Source organism: Schistocerca cancellata, chromosome 8, assembly GCF_023864275.1.
Source record: "Schistocerca cancellata isolate TAMUIC-IGC-003103 chromosome 8, iqSchCanc2.1, whole genome shotgun sequence".
In the NCBI taxonomy this organism is placed as follows: domain Eukaryota; kingdom Metazoa; phylum Arthropoda; class Insecta; order Orthoptera; family Acrididae; genus Schistocerca; species Schistocerca cancellata.
In genome coordinates, this window is record NC_064633.1 from 490551763 (window position 1) to 490570739 (window position 18977).

Sequence of the window (18977 nt, forward strand, 5' to 3'; positions counted from 1 at the left end):
TGCAGAAATTAGCTATTGTCACAATAATTAAGCTGGCTAAATACAAAGAGTAGTTACAGTTACCTAACAAATTAAAATTCTTGATAAGCTGTTCTTTTTTGTAGGGTTTGACTTGTTTGAAACACTCAAACTGAGCATTTACAGTCAGTGACTAACGGTATTAGATGTACGGTATTATTGCTATTCCATTAAAAGTAATGAAGGGTCTTTCAGCAAACAGGAATTTCACTCATCATATCATTTAGTTTGATTCTTACAATGTGCTGGAAAAAGCAATCTCTGGCATTGGAATTGTGATGCCTAGGCTTTCTATGAGCGATTCATGTCACAATAATTAAGCTGGCTAAATACAAAGAGTAGTTACAGTTACCTAACAAATTAAAATTCTTGATAAGCTGTTCTTTTTTGTAGGGTTTGACTTGTTTGAAACACTCAAACTGAGCATTTACAGTCAGTGACTAACTCTTGAAACATTGCTCTAAGGTCCCCACAAACATTACTCACTCTACCATAACTTTTTCTCTTTTTAGCTGATTGATTAATAGATAGTTTGCCACTGTCCCTTAATGATCCACACATTCTGAAAATCCTATGAGGACCACACTACTATCACACTTCAAACTAAATACTTTTAATGTAAAGAAACAACAGAGAGTAAGAAATTCAATTGATCTTGTTTGCAGTCACAACCCAACTGACCTAACAGATGTAAAGTGAACAGCGGAAGCAAACCTTGGACTTGCCACATTCTTTCAATGAAAAGACTGGCTTAGAACATTTTTTACGTTACCACCAAAAGTGAAATCCCTTGTATCTCAGAGACTTGCCACATTATTTGAAAGTCATTTTAACTGTTTTGTAGTACTGATGATTACATATTAGAATGTGCCATAAATTAATTTCCTAATTAAGAGAACCTGTCCCATTTTTCCATGGGTTCTTCATATATGAATGATTACAGTCATACATTAGAATGTGCCATAAACTCACTTCCTAATTAAACGGACTTACCCCATTTTTCCCATGGATTATTCATATATGAATGATTACTGCCATAACTACTAGCATCATTAAAGAAGCAAATGATGTTTGTAATTAATTAGGTCATTCAGTCATTATGACCCACAAATTCCACCATGAAGAAGAGCCATTAGGAATGCTGAGTGAGTAAATTTATACATTAGCATGCAGAAGCATTACTAACAAATAACTTCAATTAGTGCCAATCCACCTGCTTTGATAATTATGGGATGTACTTATAGATTGCTTTGTGTGTGTGTGTGTGTGTGTGTGTGTGTAGATTAACAGTTACACTCTTCATTGTTGTTTTTCATGCACTTCTTCATACTAAAAACTTATATATCTTTGGTGATTTCAGAGAACACTATCAACTGCCGATGTAATGGAGAAGTTAAAACCTACTTAGTATGGACATTGTGTTAACTGAATTTGCATGCCCAAGTTCAAATACTCTGGTGCGTTAAAAAGGGATTGTCTTTTACTTTGTTTTTGAATATCTGGGCTTTCCAGTTTTCTGCCTGATGTTTGCTGCCAACATGTTATGGAATATGAAACTCTGTTCTGAACTCTGACAGGAGACATTGCCTATGTGAAAGGTACTTATACTTTTAGTAATGTGTGTGTGATTTTCATACTTCAACCAAAATTCACTCTTACTATTAATGACGACTGTCGTTAGGGAGCAGAGGTGTTGGCACACGAGTGTAATAAATCGTTGAAAAGTAATACACTGAGGCTGACCAGTGTGTCCATGAGCAGTTTCTGAGAATAGTCGTTTAGGCACGTGGGTGTTTCTGATAGATAGTACATCATCAATTGTCAAATTTCCGTAGTGCGGTTTTTTTTTCATGCACGCAGATTCAATGTGGGACTACTAGTTCTTGCTTCGTTATGAGTTTCTGCCGGTAGTCCACTGCTGCAGTGGTTTCCTGTCGGCGACAGTCCCGAGAAACAGCGGCGAGTGCGCACAACGCGATGTGTAGGCTGCCCCGCCCACTCTGGCCACGTCAATCGCTCGGCCGGTGGCGGCGCTGCCTGGTGACGATCCGGTGAACCAGAGCGCGATGGCCCCAGCGGCGCGCCTGGTTCTTGACCTACATTCTTCTGGCTGTACTGGCAGCGTGGCACGCCAGGCAGGACAACCTGTTAGGGCGTTACAACGACCCGCGGCACACGACAGCTGTATCGCATTGCCGGTGGACCAAGGACGGCTTTGAACTGGCTGAACACACTGTGCCTGCATGTAAAACCGCGTTCAGTCGGGGACGCCAAATATTTGGGGCGAGGAAGGAAGACTGAAGATGCGATCGAAATGCAAACTTACCTTCATGTTTCATGATACTGATGTTAGGCATAGTATCAACCAGTGATGGGCAATCTGAGAACCCGCATGTTCTCAGATCTCTGTAATGCCATCTTTATACAGATGGTTGCGGGACCTTGGCTGTTCAGTATAAAATGTCGAATCGAGTCGGCAAGTTATGATCGAAGGCAATGCTGTATTAAGAAGAAATCTACGGATAAACAGCAACTAAATGCTGGTCCCTATTGTGACTGGACCAGAGGTGGGATTCTTCGTACACGTCGCTAAGGGGCCTGAAGACGGCTTAATGTAGCGCTGAAACTGGTTTGCTCAAATAAAACAACTACTGTAAGTTTAGATGGCTGAAGGTGTTTTAATTCGACATTTTTATTTTCTAAATTCTCAATGCGAGCGTCTTCAGTGTTAACCGATGCCTGGAATATTACATTCACTGGGTGAACCGATTGCTGGAATTCCACATTCGGGAAGGCGAACCGATTCATGCAATGCCATATTCGAGAACAAGACCTGTGCAAAGGAAATGCAGTCTCTCAGTACGCTGTCCATCAGCGGGGCCTGTCTCATGTTAATGAACCACTAAAATTACCGGTATTTAAATATCCCATATCCAGGGGTGTAACTACAGTCATTAGCGGCCACTCTTCCTGCTCCACGCCTGACCTCTCCCCATCACGAAACTCACCAAAACGTCACCCACAAATCTATCTTCATGATTTTATCGTGCTGGGACCAAAAAATTTGTAGACATTCTCACCTGTTTAAAAAAACAAAACTACGTTTTGATTAATCTCTAGCCCCTACAACTCCTGTAAGAACTAGATTCAAATTGTGACTTGATAATTTTTTAGTGCGCCCTTTATATAAGCCACTCACGATGGATATCCCATCGTAACCTTGGCCTAAACGTGTTCACATCTTGTCCCTTTCGTTCTATAGATTCAATTTATTTAAGTTCGAGAGTGATCCTTGACATGGGTGAAGGAGTTAAATGTTAAATGACTTTCTTATCTTAGACTTACAAGGATTTCAAAAAGAATCTTAGATCATGCAGCATAGCGCATGACTTGTCTTGACTAATCAGCTTTCCTAATTTTTCCTCTTTTTATTTCACGTTTTAATTACCCATTTTTTCCTTTCTTTCCGTCGGGCGCCATGGGCTCCATATCCCCCGGTCACCCCAGCTAATTGCACCCCTCCTGCTTTCGCTCGATAGTCTCCTTAATTGTGAAATGATTATTTTCCTCATGTCATCTTAGGACAGAAAACAAAAAATCTTCGCGTGAGACAGTTCTCAACAATACAGGAGACTCTCCAGCTGCATCCGCCGTTGGTCAGCAACGGCAAGAGACGAATCGAATGGCGAACAGCACGAATGTTTCTGCCGCCGCTCAGCAAAAACTTATAACAACCGTAAAATGCACCAAGAGGACGGAAGAACGATAGCAGTCGGAAGGTAAGCCATTGGCTGTAATTTGATTTTTGACAATCCTTGGTGCCAAAAATACAGGCGTACAATCGATTGCATCTTTCTGCGGGCGCGTAACATAAACTCCTACAGACTTGCATGAATAATAAATATGGAGATATCCGACACTGCAGTCGTATTCAGGATAATTTGTTTTTGAAATCATCGCGGCTGTTGATCCCAGTTTGTATGAGGCAGTTTGTGTTGGAAAAACATGAACTTTACATACGTTATTATTACTATTATTACAGGAAAATTGGAATTCTACAAATCATACAATCTCCTTTGAAATTGGCTTGTGTGCCAAGTGCTTTCTGTATCCGCTTGTATAGATAATGTTCGACAAGTAGAGCATATCACTACTTCGGGAACAAATGTTTTCCGTGCGCGTATCATATGAAATATTATTTTTTAGATGAACGCATTACAGACTGATTTCCTGCATTATACTATATTGTTGTTAGAAAAATAATTTTCCTTTTAAATCAGAAATGTCTTAGTGGAATGAAATGCGATTCGAAATTATTGTTTCTGCTTACGTACCATTAGATAATTGTCTCCGTGCCAGTGCAGTTGGTATCCTCAGATCCAGAAGAATTCGCACACATTTTCTTGACTTCGCGTTCTGTACGCTGAATCGTTACTGTGCACCATAGAACTGACGCTACAGTCGTCACTGCTTAACTCCGTGTTTCATGTCGGTGATACCTAATTCACTGTAGTGAGCATCGTCTGTGTTTGAACTCTTGCATCACAGTGTGGCCCCTGGTCTGACACAAGTTTGCCAGCTCCGTCGACGACGAGCCCGTTAAGTATTCCACACACGAGCCATGTGCCGCTGGCAGTGGCGACGAGTTATTATCACCTGCAATCGGTGACACACCAGAGGTTTAGCATGCACGTTTAACCAATATTTCGAACGCCATTATGCCAGGCAGTCGTTTTATCGAAAATTATCTGCTATGTTTAACAAAACTGTATATGTCGGCTAACTTTCGCTGAAAAACGAGAGTTGAAATTAAACTTGTTTTGGAAAGTTTTTGGTTGGAAACTGTAACGTATCCACTAATAAAGTGTTCATCTTAAATCACAGTGATGAGCCAAAATATTTTGACCACCTGCTTATTGGCTTGTTTGTTCGCCTTTGGAACGAAATACGTCACTAATTCTGCGCATCAGGGATCCGTGAAGACTTTGTAGACTTGTGGAGGTATGTGGCATTATGATGCTGCAAGAAAAGGATGTTGATGATCTCCTAAATTTATATGATCTAATGCAGACTCTGATTTTTCCAACTAGGGTGCAGGGGAACAGTAGCACAGCCATAAACAATATTTTTGTTTATTCTTCATTACTGGTATGGGCATTCTGGTAGTAAAAGGGTGAATGGCCTTTCAGGCCATTATGCACAACGTTTAACACTAAAAAGCTTTTGTACCCAAACAATTGTCACATATAATTACAAGCTATGTAAAAAAGTTAATCCAACAGCAATAGAGAGTTTTTTTAACCTTGTCAAGGAGAAAGAGTGGCAGGATGTTTATAGTGCCGATAACATAGATGATAAATATAATGCTTTCCTTAATACATTTCTCATGCTCTTTGAGATTTGCTTCGCATTAGAACGTTCTATAAACGGGGTACTAGCAGTGAAAGGCAGCCCGGGTGGCTGACTAGTGGGGTAGGGATATCATGTAGAAAAAAGCGGGAATTATATCAAAATGCTAGAAGTAGTCACAATCAAGCTACAGTAACCCATGACAAGCAGTACTGTAAGGGGCTTAAAAATGTTGTTAGGAAGGCAAAGAGTATGTTGTACGCAAATAGAATAGCTAATTCACAGGATAAAATTAAAACCGTATGGTCAGTTGTGAAGGAAGTGTCTGGTCAGCAGCACAAGGTCGACGATATAAAGTCAGCTCGTACTAAAAATATTTCTGTTACTGATAAATCAGATATATGTGCAGCATTTAACAATCATTTTCTGAGCATTGCTGGTGAATTAAATAAAAATTTAGTTTCTACAGGGAGTCATATAACTCTCTTGGCAAATGCCTTTCCGAGATTGATGTCTTGAAATACTCCTCTGTGAGACAGACAAGGGGGAGATTGAGTCAATAATTTAATCACTGAAGACTAAGGACTCCCATGGATATGATGGAGTGCCTAGGAGAATATTAGGGTAATGTGCTGCAGATATTAGCCCTGTATTTAGCCATATTTGTAATTTTTCCTTTAGGAATGGTCGGTTACCCGAACGATTAAAGTACTCAGTAGTAAAGCCGCTTTATAAAAAGGGAGAAAGGGATAATTTAGACAATTTTACGCTTATTTCTAAGGAATCAGTGTTTGTTAAAGTTATAGAATATTCTATGTATGTAAGAATAATTGTTCATTTTACATCACGCTATTTACTGTCAAATGTACAATTCGGTTTTAGAAGTGGTTTAACAACTGAAAATGCTATATTCTTTTTTCTCAGTGAGGTACTGGATGGGTTAAACAAAAGGTTTCGAATGCTAGGCATTTTTTATTTTTTATTTTTTTTTTATTTAGCTAAGGCGTGTGATTGTGTTGATCACAAAATATTGCTCCAGAAGTTGGACCATTACGGAATACAGGGAGTAGCTCACACTTGGTTCACCTCTTATTTTAGTAACAGACAGCAAAAGGTCATTATTCACAGTGTTGGGAATGGCTGTGATGTGGGGTCTGAGTGGGGTACGATCAAGTGGGGGATGCTCCAGGGATCAGTGCTGGGGCCACTCCTGTTCCTTATTTATATAAATGATATGCCCTCTAGTATTACAGTTAACTCTAAAATAATTCTGTTTGCTGATGACACTAGCTTGGTAGTAAAGGATGTTTTGTGCAACATTGTCTCGGTTTCAAACAGTGCAGTTCATGACTTAAGTGCATGGCTTGTAAAAAAATAAACTAACGCTAAAACACAGTAAGACTCAGTTTTTACAGTTTCTAACACACAATTCATCAAAACCTGACGTTTTAATTTCACAGAATGGGCATATGATTATTGAAACTGAACAGTTCAAATTTCTAAGTATTTAGATAGATAGTAAACCGTCGTGGAAAGCCCACGTTCAGGATCCTGTTCAAAGACTTTAATGTTGCCATTTTTACTATTCGAACGGTATCTGAATAAGTGATCGTTCGACACGAAAATTAGTCTATTTTGCTTATTTTCATTCGCTTATGTCATATGATATTATATTTTGGGGTAACTCTTCCCATTCTGCAAGGATTTTTGGCACAGAAACGGGCGGTTCGGGCAATAAGTGGTGTAAGTTCACGCACCTCTTGTCGACCCCTGTTCGCGAATCTGGGTATTTTGACATTGGCCTCTGAAAACATATATTCCTTACTGTCATTTCTTGTTAACAATATTAGCTTATTCCCAAGAGTAAACAACTTTCACTCAGTTAATACTCGGCAGAAATCAAACCTCCAGTTGGATCGAACTTCCTTAACTCTTGTGCAGAAAGGTTTGCAGTATACTGCATCCATTTGCAGTAAGCTACCGCTAGAATTAAAAAATCTTAGCAGTAATCCACGCGCTTTCAAATCGAAACTGAAGAGTTTCCTCATGGACCACTCCTTCTGTTCTGTCGAGGAGTTCCTTGAAAAATTATGCTGATTCTTGTTGTATTGTTGATTGCGTTTACTTAAACTTAAGGCTTGACTATTTTCAGATTCATAAACATTTTATTTTTGTCTGTTATTACCGTAACTAGGCTGTTTATGTTTTCTTATTGGCAACGTTATGTAGCGCTCTGTATGAAAATCACTGGCTGTGCTGTGTGCAGTCTGTGGCTAGTTTGCATTGTTGTCTGCCATTGTAGTGTTGGGCAGCTGGATGTGAACAGCGCGTAGCGTTGCGCAGTTGGAGGTGAGTCGCCAGCAGTGGTGGATGTGGGGAGAGAAATGGCGAAGTTTTGAAATTTGTAAAAATGGATGTCATGAATTGCTGTATATATTATGACTTTTGATGACTATTAAGGTAAATACATTGTTTGTTCTCTATTAAAATCTTTCATTTGCTAACTATGCGTACTAGTAGTTAGTGCCTTCCGTTGTTTGAATCTGTTATTTAGCTAGCAGTAGTGGCGCTCGCTGTATTGCAGTAGTTCGAGTAATGAGGATTTTTGTGAGGTAAGTGATTTGTGAAAGGTGTAGGTTAATGTTAGTCAGGGCCATTCTTTTGTAGGGATTTTTTGAAAGTCAGATTGCGTTGCGCTAAAAATATTGTGTGTCAGTTTAAGCACAGTCGTGTATAATTGTTCAAAGGGGACGTTTCATTACTTTTATGTTGTAATTTCATGCACTGACACGTTCCATGACCATGTAGATTTGCTCCTCAATTTGGTTCTACGGAACTTGACGTATAAATAAATAAATTAATTAGATGTCTACGCACAGGTCGTGTAATTCGTGTAAATATGGGTCGCTGATTTGCGTACGCGTTGATGGAGCCCAATGGCGACTGAGATGGGTTCCATAGGATGTACATCAGGCTAATTTTGTCGCCGAGACGACAGCAACATGAGCTCACCATAATGCTCCTCAAACCACTGAGAACGGTTCTGGCCCCGAGATACGAACAATTATACTGGTGCAAGATGACATCACCGTCGGGGATGACATCAAGCATGAAGGGATGCAGGTGGTTCGCAGCTGTCAGCGTGTCTTAGATTACTACCACAGGTCCTACGCGAGCGCAGGAGAGTGTCTTCCATAGCAGAATACTGCTCCCACCAGCCTGCTTCCGTCACGCGCTGCGCGTTTCGAGCCGTCGTTCACCTCGATGACGACATTTGTGGTGACGACAATTGACCTAGTGCAGCAAAAATGTGATTCAACGGAAGAACCAAAACGTTTCCTTTTATCAACGATCGAATGCCGATGATCCTGTGGCCACTGCAATCGTAACTGGCGATGTCGTTGGGCGAACAAGTAGTGGTGGTCTGCTGTGGAGCTCCAAGTTCAACAACGTACGATGAACGGCGCGCTCCGAAACACTTGCGCGTGCACCAGCACTGTGCTCTTTCGTCAGAGACGCCACAGATCACCATCTACCCTACTTTACCGCGCAGACAAACCTCCGAGTTCCACGTTCTGTGAAGGGTCGTGGACTTGCAACGATTTGACTCCTAGTTTCACTGTCCTTTTACCTTTCCTCGCAGCTGCTTACGACTGTAGCACGTGACCATCCGATCAGCTTCACCGTTTTCGAGATACAAGTTCACAGGATCTGACTAGTGATAATCTGTCCTTTGCGAAAGTCGCTTATGTCAAAGGACTCCCCTATTTGCAGCCCATATCTTCGGTAGAGTGGTTCCCCCGCCCGTGTCTGCTCCGCTTGCATACTTTTGCTACCGCGTCACGTGCCCGCAGCTCCGCCAGGCGCCATACAACGTCGCGGTGGACGGTGGTCGTAATGTGTCGGTTTATCAGTGTTACGATGCTTACATAAAAAACCTCACAATTCTGGGGATGTCTTTGATCAGTTCATACGTACCATTAAAAATTTTCCTGACACTTCCATGTCTCACTTTTCTGTGTTCCACATAGTTTCACATTCCTGAAACAGTTTAATTTTTTTTTTTTGGAAAAATACATGCAGTGCTAAAACAATGTACTTGTATTCGTTTCAAATTCTCATCCGAGCAGCCAGCTTCAGGTTTTCCGTGATTTCCCTAAATCACTTAAGGCGAATGCCTTGATGGTTACTTTAAAAGGGCACGACCGCTTTCCTTCCCTGTCCTTCCCCAGTTTTATTTATTTTATTTTTTATATAAATGTCAAGTTCCGTAGGACCAAATTTAGGAGCAAATCTCCCAGGTCATGGAACGTGTCAGTACATGAACTTACAACATAAAAAGTAATAACAGATAAAAATAAATGTTCATGAACCTGAAAGAAAATCAGTCCATAAGTTTAAGCAAACGCTATCAGCAATACAATGAGAATCATCTTAATTTTTCAAGGAACTCCTCGACAGAATAGAAGGAGTGACTTATGAGGAAACTCTTCAGTTTCGATTTGAAAGCGCGTGGATTACTGCTAAGATTTTTGAATTCGAGTGGCAGCTTATTGAAAATGGATGCAACAGTATACTGCACACCTTTTTGCACAAGAGTTAAGAAGTCCGATCCAATGGAGGTTTGATTTCTGCCGAGTATTAACAGAGTGAAAGCTGCTTATTCTTGGAAATAAACTAATATTGGTAACAAGAAACGACAATAAGGAATATACATATTGAGAGGCCAATGTCAAAATACCCAGACTCGTGAAAAGAGGTTCGTGAACTCACACCACTTGTTGCCTGAACCGCCCGTTTCTGAGCCAAAAATATCCTTCCCTGAATGGGAAGAGTTACCCCAAAACATAATACCATACGACATAAGTGAATGAAAATGAGCACTGTAGACTAATTTACGTGTCGAAATATCACTCACTTTCGATACCGTTCGAATAGTGAAAATGGCAGTATTAAGTCTTTGAACAAGATCCTGAACGTGAGCTTTCCACGACAGCTTACTATCTATCTGAACACCTAGGAATTTGAACTGTTCAGTTTCACTTATCATATGCCCGTTCTGTGAGGTTAAAACGTCAGGTTTTGTTGAATTGTGTGTTAGAAACTGTAAAAACTGAGTTTTACTGTGATTTAACGTTAGTTTATTTTCTACAAGCCTTGAACTGAGGTCATGTACTGCACTACTTGAAACCGAGTCAATGTTGCACACAACATCCTTTACTATCAAACTAGTGTCATCAGCAAACAGAAATATTTTAGAGTTAACTGTAATACTAGAGGGCATATCATTTATATAAATAAGGAACAGGAGCGGCCCCAACACTGATCCTTGGCCGGCCGTGGTGGTCTAGCGGTTCTAGGCGCTCAGTCCGGAGCCGCGCGACTGCTACGGTCGCAAGTTCGAATCCTGCCTCGGACATGGATGTGTGTGATGTCCTTAGGTTGGTTAGGTTTAAGTAGTTCTAAGGTCTAGGGTACTGATGACCATAGATGTTAAGTCCCATAGTGCTCAGAGCCATTTGAACCATTTGAATTGATCCCTGGGGCACCCCCCACTTGACAGTACCCCACTCAGATCCCACATCACAGCCGTTATCAACATTGTGAATAATGACCTTTTTCTCCCTGTTGCTAAAGTAAGAGGTGAACCAATTGTGAGCTACTCCCCTTATTCCGTAATGGTCCAACTTCTGGAGCAATATTGTGTGATCAACACAGTCAAATGCCTTTGTTAAATCAAAAAATACGCTAAGCGTTCGAAACTTTCTGTTTAGCCCATCCAGTACCTCACAGAGAAAAGAGAATATAGCATTTTCAGTTGTCAAACGACTTCTAAAGTCGAACTGTACATTTGATAGCAAATCGTGTGATTATAAAATCATCAATTAACCTTACATACACAGCCTTTTCGATAACTTTTGCAAACACTGATGGCATAGAAATAGGTCTAAAATTATCTACATTATCTCTTTCTCCCTTTTTATAAAGTGGCTTTACTACTGAGTACTTTAATCACTCAGGAAACTGACCATTCCTAAAAGAAAAATTAAAAATGTGGCTAAATACAGGGCTAACATGTGCAGCACAGTACTTTAATATTCTACTAGACACTCCATCATAACCATGAGAGTCCTTAGTCTTAAGTGATTTGATTATTGTCTCAATCTCCCTCTTGTCTGTACCACAGAGGAGTATTTCAGACGTCAATCTCGGAAAGGCATTTGCTAAGAAATTTATATGATTTCCTGTAGATACTAAATTTTTATTTAATTCACCAGCAATGCCTAGAAAATGGTTATTAAATACTGTACATATATCTGATTTATCAGTAACAGAAATGTTATTACTGTAAACTGACTTTATATCGTCAACCTTGTGCTGCTGACCAGACACTTCCTTCACAACTGACCATATGGCTTTAATTTTATCCTGTGAATTAGGTATTCTATTTGCATACCACATAGTTTTTGCCTTGCTAATAACATTTTTAAGCACCTTACAATACTGTTTGTAATGGGCTACTGTAGCTTGATTGTGACTACTTCTAACATTTTGATATAATTCCCGCTTTGTTCTACATGATATCCTTATCCCACTAGTCAGCCAACCGGGCTGTCCATTACTGCTAGTACCCCGTTTAGAATGTTATAATGGAAAGAAACTCTCAAAGAGCATGAGAAATGTGTTATGGAAAGCATTGTATTTATCATCTATATTATCGGCACTAAAACATTTTGCCACTCTTGTTCCTTGACAAGTTTTGAAAAACTCTCTATTGCTGTTGGATTAACTTTCCTACGTAGTTTGTAACTAAATACGACATTGGTTAGAGTACAAAAACCTTTTAGTGTTAAAATTTGCGCATCATGGTCTGAAAGGCCATTCACCCTTTTACTAACAGAATGCCCATCTAGTAATGAAGAATGAATAAAAATATTGTCTATGACTGTGCTACTGTTCCCCTGCACCCTAGTTGGAAAAAACACAGTTTGCATCAGATCATATGAATTTAGGAGATCTACCAACTTCCTTTTTCTTGCAGAATCATTTACAAAATTAATATTGAAGTCACCGCATAGAACTACTTTCTGGTACTTCCTACAAAGTGAATCAAGTACCCTCTCTAGCTTTAGCAAAAACGCTCTGGAGTCGGAGCTAGGGGACCTATAAACAACAGCAATTAGAAGTTTAGTTTCACTAAATTCAACTAATGCTGCACAACTTTCAAATATCTGTTCAGTGCAGCGTCGTGATACGTCCATGGTCTCAAATGAAATACTGTTTTTTACGTACAGAGCCACTCCACCACCTCGCAAGGAACTCCTTGAGAAACAGCCAGCTAATCTGTAGCCTGGTAAAGGAAGCCTCTGAATTATAAAATTATTTAAGTGGTGCTCTGATATACCAATAATTTCAGAGTTAACATCTATTAGCAGTTCACTAACTTTATCTCTAATACCTCTTATATTCTGATGAAATATGCTAATTCCTTCTCTACTTGGAAACATTACATCCTCTGGAGGTGAGCCCTTAGTTAGAGGCACTTCCTTTAAGCAGGTATACCTATCAGCTGACTTCAGTCTAAAAAAGGTGCAGCTCTAACACCAACTACTACAGGATTTTTTCCATGAGTGATACCACTACCACCACCACCACCACCACCCACTACACTGTCACCTATAAGCTTAGCCAGCCTCCCCTTCCCATATCTATTGAGGTGCAGGCCATGCCTAGTGAAACCCCATCTACTGATAGACCCAACTGGCACCACTGAGATGTGATCCATGCCCTCCGCCATCAGTGCTCTCCCCAGCCCCACATTAACGCGCCTAACAGCCGCATTAAGGTGAGGCCGATCATGACGCTGAAACAGTTGCACGAAATGAACATTAGTACCACCAGTTTGAGTAGCTATCTTAACCAAGTCACCTCTGACATCATATTCCCCGTCCCTATCGAGACTGTTCCCTGCTCCACCCACTATCACTACCTGATCCTCTTTCGTAAAATTCTTACATAACTCCCCTATGCTTTCAGTCACCTGAGCCAACCCTGCACTAGGCTTCACAATGCTGGTGACCTGGTACTCACTCCCCAACACTTCCTGCAACTGCTGGCCCACACCTCTACCGTGGGAACTACCTAGCAGCAGAACCTTCTTTCTGCTAGACTTCCCAACTAACCTAGGCCTCCTAATTGCTGAGGACTGCTGCAAGTTACCTACATCTACGGCTACACGAGGCTCCTCTCCACTCAACTCTGACAGTTGGTCGTATCTATTGCATGTATGCAAAGTAAAACTGTCTGACAAGGGGAGGCCGCCAATTGTGAAATTCAGATTCGATTCATACTGCGCATAATAAAAGCTCATGGCCAGAGGTGTATTGTGGCAAAGCACAAAGACACACTTCTCAGTCGTTGTCGAGAAAATCGACAGTTAAAAGAAACCGTTGCAGTGAAATACTCTCTACGATTTATAGTTTCCTACAGCGTCGTGGCGCAGCGGTAAGCGCTCGGGTTCGTAATCCGAAGGTCGCCGGATCGAATCTCGCGCCATGCAACTATTTTTTTTAGTATTTGTTTTTCGTAATTCAAATATATATATATATATATATATATATATATATATATATATATATATATATATATATATATATATTCCCGGCAATCTGTTGCAACAATTATGCATATAATAAGTTGTTGAAATTCGTTTGTCGTGGAAAAACTGGCGACTTCGAACATGATTATGTTTTCCGCAAACAAAGTTGTATTTCACAAATGTTATTAATTGTCTTCATAATGTTTACACGTGTAGTTAACGGAAGGCGTAGAAACGATATTCCGAAACGAATACGTATAGTGTAAGTCAAACGTTCGAATTAGAGCAGAGACCCCACGATATATATATATTTGAATTACAAAAAACAAATACTAAAAAAAAGGCTGCATGACGCGAGATTCGATCCGGCGACCTTCGGATTACGAACCCGAGCGCTTACCGCTGCGCCGTGACGCTGTAGGAAATTATAAAGCGTAGAGAGTATTTCACTGCAACGGTTTCTTTTAACTGTCGATTTTCTCGACAACGGCTGAGAAGTGCATCTTGGTGCTTTGCCACAATACACCTCTTGCCATGAGCTCTTATTATGTGCAGTATGAATCGAATCTGAATTTCACAATTGGCGGCCTCCCCTTGTGAGTACCTCCTCTTCCTAGCTACCTTCTTGCCAACTGCCAGTTCCCATTCCCCACCACCCTTCACCCCCCTCAACCTATCTAGTTCCTCCTTTGCGCATTGTAACTGCACCTGAAGGGCACAGATCTTACGCTCCTGCTCCTCTATTAACTTGTTTCTACTACAGATTCTACATTCCCAGGATAGGATCTCCCTAAAATGTCCACTGGCTTCCCCACTGCATTCCCCCCAATGAAAAGACTTTGAACAAATCCCACACCGTAATCCACTACTCACAAACCTACGACAGAGCCCACACTTTTCACTCATGGTAAATTTTACAGTTACTGAAAAAAAAACTATACGTCTTGTTCTCCAGTTCTAAACCTCCTCGTCGTCGACGGGAAAATACCTATATTTTGGTTCTATCTCTGATGCTTTTGCTTCGTATTTTGCGAGTACAACTAAATTTGTAATGTAATTTAACCCTGTACTCCTCCAAGTATACTGATGCATGTTCTGCGTGATTTGCTGACTATTTATAGTCCGGGTTTTAGAAGAATTTAATCTAATGGCATTAACTTTTAGGACAACTCTTTTCAAAATTAGTAGTCTATGTCTGTGTTACAGAGTATTTTTCGTTCACGCCAAGTGTGTACTTCTAGTCGGAATTTTCCAAATATTTCTTGAAGTCCTCCATTTCGTCATAGCCTTGGCCGCAATCCTTCCTCAGGTTTAATCTCTTTCGTTCTATGGTTCTAATTAATGAATGTATGAGTCATGAAGCAGACTGACATTCAGCCTTGGTAAAGGACGTAAATGATTCGCATTTCTCTAAAGAGATCCTCTGAGGGTTTCCAAAACCAACTATGGTTATTTTAAGATAACGAAATACATCACTTCGCCAACGGATCTTTACTAATTTTTCCATTTTGATTATTGATTGTTTTTTTCATTTCCTTCTTTCGGGAGCCAGGGGCCTTTGTTCTCGAGGGCCTCAAGGCAATGACCCGGGAGCCCCATCCTCGTTATGCCCCTGCCAATATGATACAGACTCAAGCAACACTGCTGCCAGATTGTCACACGACGTGAATGATTCCAGTTCTGAATCATTGTTTTCAGGACATGACAGTGAACTCACGTTGATGTCTTGGCCACCAAATTCGCCTGATAAGAACGTGATGGAACACATCTCGGATGCTATAGGGCGCCAGTTCTACGTCCGCAAACCTCCGCCTCGTAATTTACGGGAGTTACATTACCTGTGGGTCCCAACGGCTTTGCCACAGTGGTAACACCTGTTCCTGTCAGATCACCAAAGTTAAGCGCTGTCGGGCTTGGCGAGCACTTGGATGGGTGACCGTTCAGGGCTGCCGAGCGCTGTTGGCAAGCGGGGTGCACTCAGCCCTTGCGACGCCAATTGAGAAGCTACTTGCCTCAGAAGTAGCGGCTCCGGTCACGAAAACTGACCACATGACCCTCCATATCAGCATCCAGTGACGCCTGTCGGCCGAGGATGACACGGCGCTCGATCCGTACCGTTGGGTCTTCTGAGGCCTGTTCGGACGGGGTTAGTTAGCTAGTTAGTTGCATGATCTATGGGTAGAAATCTGGTGCCACATACCTTTGTAGGCCTGTTCGTTCAAATAAATACAGGAGGTAGAGAACACCAAAAGAAATTAGTGTATTTATGGTACATATTGTCGCTGACGGCAGTTTCTGATGCTAGGGACGATTTACACAGAAGGTAGTTTAGCAAGCTACTTATAGCTCGAACGCACGACCGCTGACCTGTATGCACGCAGTACACCGTCGGACCATTGACTGTCGTGTCCGTGCGAGGATTCGTGACAAGTCCACAACGCTACTAGCAGCGACGGCAGTTCTGGCGACGAGGCCTTCTTCTGTTTCCACTACGGTTTCATGCACTACGTGCTTCATATGCCCCCAGAGGAAGAAATCCAGTCACGTGAGGTCAGCTGAGCTAGGTAGCCAGACCACAGGACCACCACGGCCCGATCCATCGATTCCTGAAGGTGGCTTTCAGATGATTCCTCATAGCAATGCTGAAATGGGCTGCCGGCCGGGGTGGCCAATCGGCTCTAGGCGCTACAGTCTGGAACCGCGCGACCGCTACGGTCGCAGGTTCGAATCCTTCCTCGGGCATGGATGTGTGTGATGTCCTTAGGTTAGTTAGGTTTAAGTAGTTCTAGGGGACTGATGACCTTTGACCTTAAGTCCCATAGTGCTCAGAGCCATTTGAACCATTTTTTTGAAATGGGCTGGCGCCGCATTGTGCTGGAAGTACATCCTTGCGCATGAATTGTTGTTTCCAAGAGGATCTCAGAGCCAACCATCCGTACTCAGAGCAGTTTTACATGTCAGTATATATGATCATTCAGCGACATCGACGCAACAGTTCCCTAGTATTACAAAGCCATTTCAGAGACCGTATTACGTTCTTTATCGACATATATTTCTTTTGATGTTCTCTACGTTCTCTTTTAATTTGAACGAATATTTTGGGAACACCCTGTGTATCGCTCCAAAGGTGGAGCAACACGCGATTAAGTAAGTGGTCATAATATGTTCGGTCGTAATTTTGTAAGGTATGGTAAACCTTTAGAGTCAAAATTATAGATCGTAAAGGTCATTATTGAGATAAACAAACACTCATCGCCGCTGATTCCGCATGAACTCCCAGTGCAGCTGATATCATTAGTTCCTTCCCTTTCCTTTCTCCGGCCGGCCAGGGTGGCCAAGCGGTTCTAGGCGCTACAGTCTGGAACCACGCGACCACTACGGTCGCAGGTTCGAATCCTGCCTCGGGCATGGATCTTTGTGATGCCCTTAGGTTAGTTAGGTTTAAGTAGTTCTAAGTTCTAGGGGACTGATGACCTTATAAGTTAAGTCCCATAGTGCTCAGAGCCATTTGAACCATTTCCTTTCTCCCCTCTCCACCTTCAGTTTTCATAATATGTATCACAGCTGTGGATTCATATATAAATTGACAACATACACATTTTAGCCATAACTGACACTCGTAGGAATTGCTCGAAGTGATAACCTCTACTTGCGATGCATTTATTACAACAGTAGATAAAATTTTGATGTTCTCAGTTATTGCGGCTGTCTGTTGTACAATGAGACAGGTGGCTAGGATGCTATGTACCAGCTCCTCTTTACTTTTTACTGGGTATCGTATACCGACTTCTTCATGCAACCTCACGGGACAAAATGAATATGAGTGAGATCCGGCGATCGTGCTGGCCGTGCGCCAGGACCTCCTTTTACAATCCAAAGATGAATCTGTCCTTTTTTTGGTTGCTCACAGATACTAATATCGAAATGTGATACTGCACTGTCGTATTGGAACCACATCTTCTCGCTGACAAGAAGAGGTACTCTCTGCAACAACTGTAACTGAGTCTCGAATGACCAGAATGTAATATATCCAGTTTAAATAGGGTGGCATGTAATGAGATGTTATTACTTCATCTTGTAGAATTTAGCTCCAAAGTCAGACAATCTTTCCCGGTTATCTAGGACGTACGGGGCCACGTTGATGACCCCAGACGTCACTACTGCGCCAGCTGAAAATACCACTGTGGGTCTTCATTAGAGTTGTAAAACTGCCGTAGACTTCCATAGACTATCATAAGTAAGTGTCTAGTACGGTAGTTTTCCTAGTAGTTTTTGTCATGTAAGGTCGTACCCTCGTACGTTAGGTGTGTTGCATACCTATCGGCTTACATTACAACGATAGTCTTGTTTAAGCATGCGACCAGTTGCCTTTCGAGGTTCCCCTAAAAACCGGAAGTTGTGAACTGTATGGAAACTGAGTGAGAAGCCCGGTAACCTACGAAGCATTTTTTGTTCTACATAGTTATCCACCTGTCTGTTACTTGAAAATAAACAGTATTTATAGCAAATTTGAAACTGTCAATGTTCAGCAGAGGTTTTATTCGAAAATTGTTGGTTTATTACTTGAAACAGAGGGATTTTAATTAAATATATATAATGCAGATTTACGATGTATTTCTAGAAAACGCAATTTCGTTAACAAAGAAGAAAAATTTAAAAAAGCAATACAAAAACATATGAAACATTACTTCAATACTTCGGCGAACTTATATAAAACATGTTTCTGTTATTGATACACAACATTTGCGTTTATCAATAATAACAGTTAAATCTTCCCTTTCATCATGGTGAAGAACGTTATGTTGAATGTTGAGTAATAAACAACAAAATAATTATATTCTTTATGTTCGTGCATGGAAACTGCACTTGCACCAAAATCAGTTGCTTTTGTTACATAAAAGCGCAGTAAGTTACGTGAAGAACAAATTTTTACCGCTTGTAAATTTTATGCAAGGATATAAAATACACAATGGATTAACATTGAATGAAGTGGAATTCTAATTATGTGAAA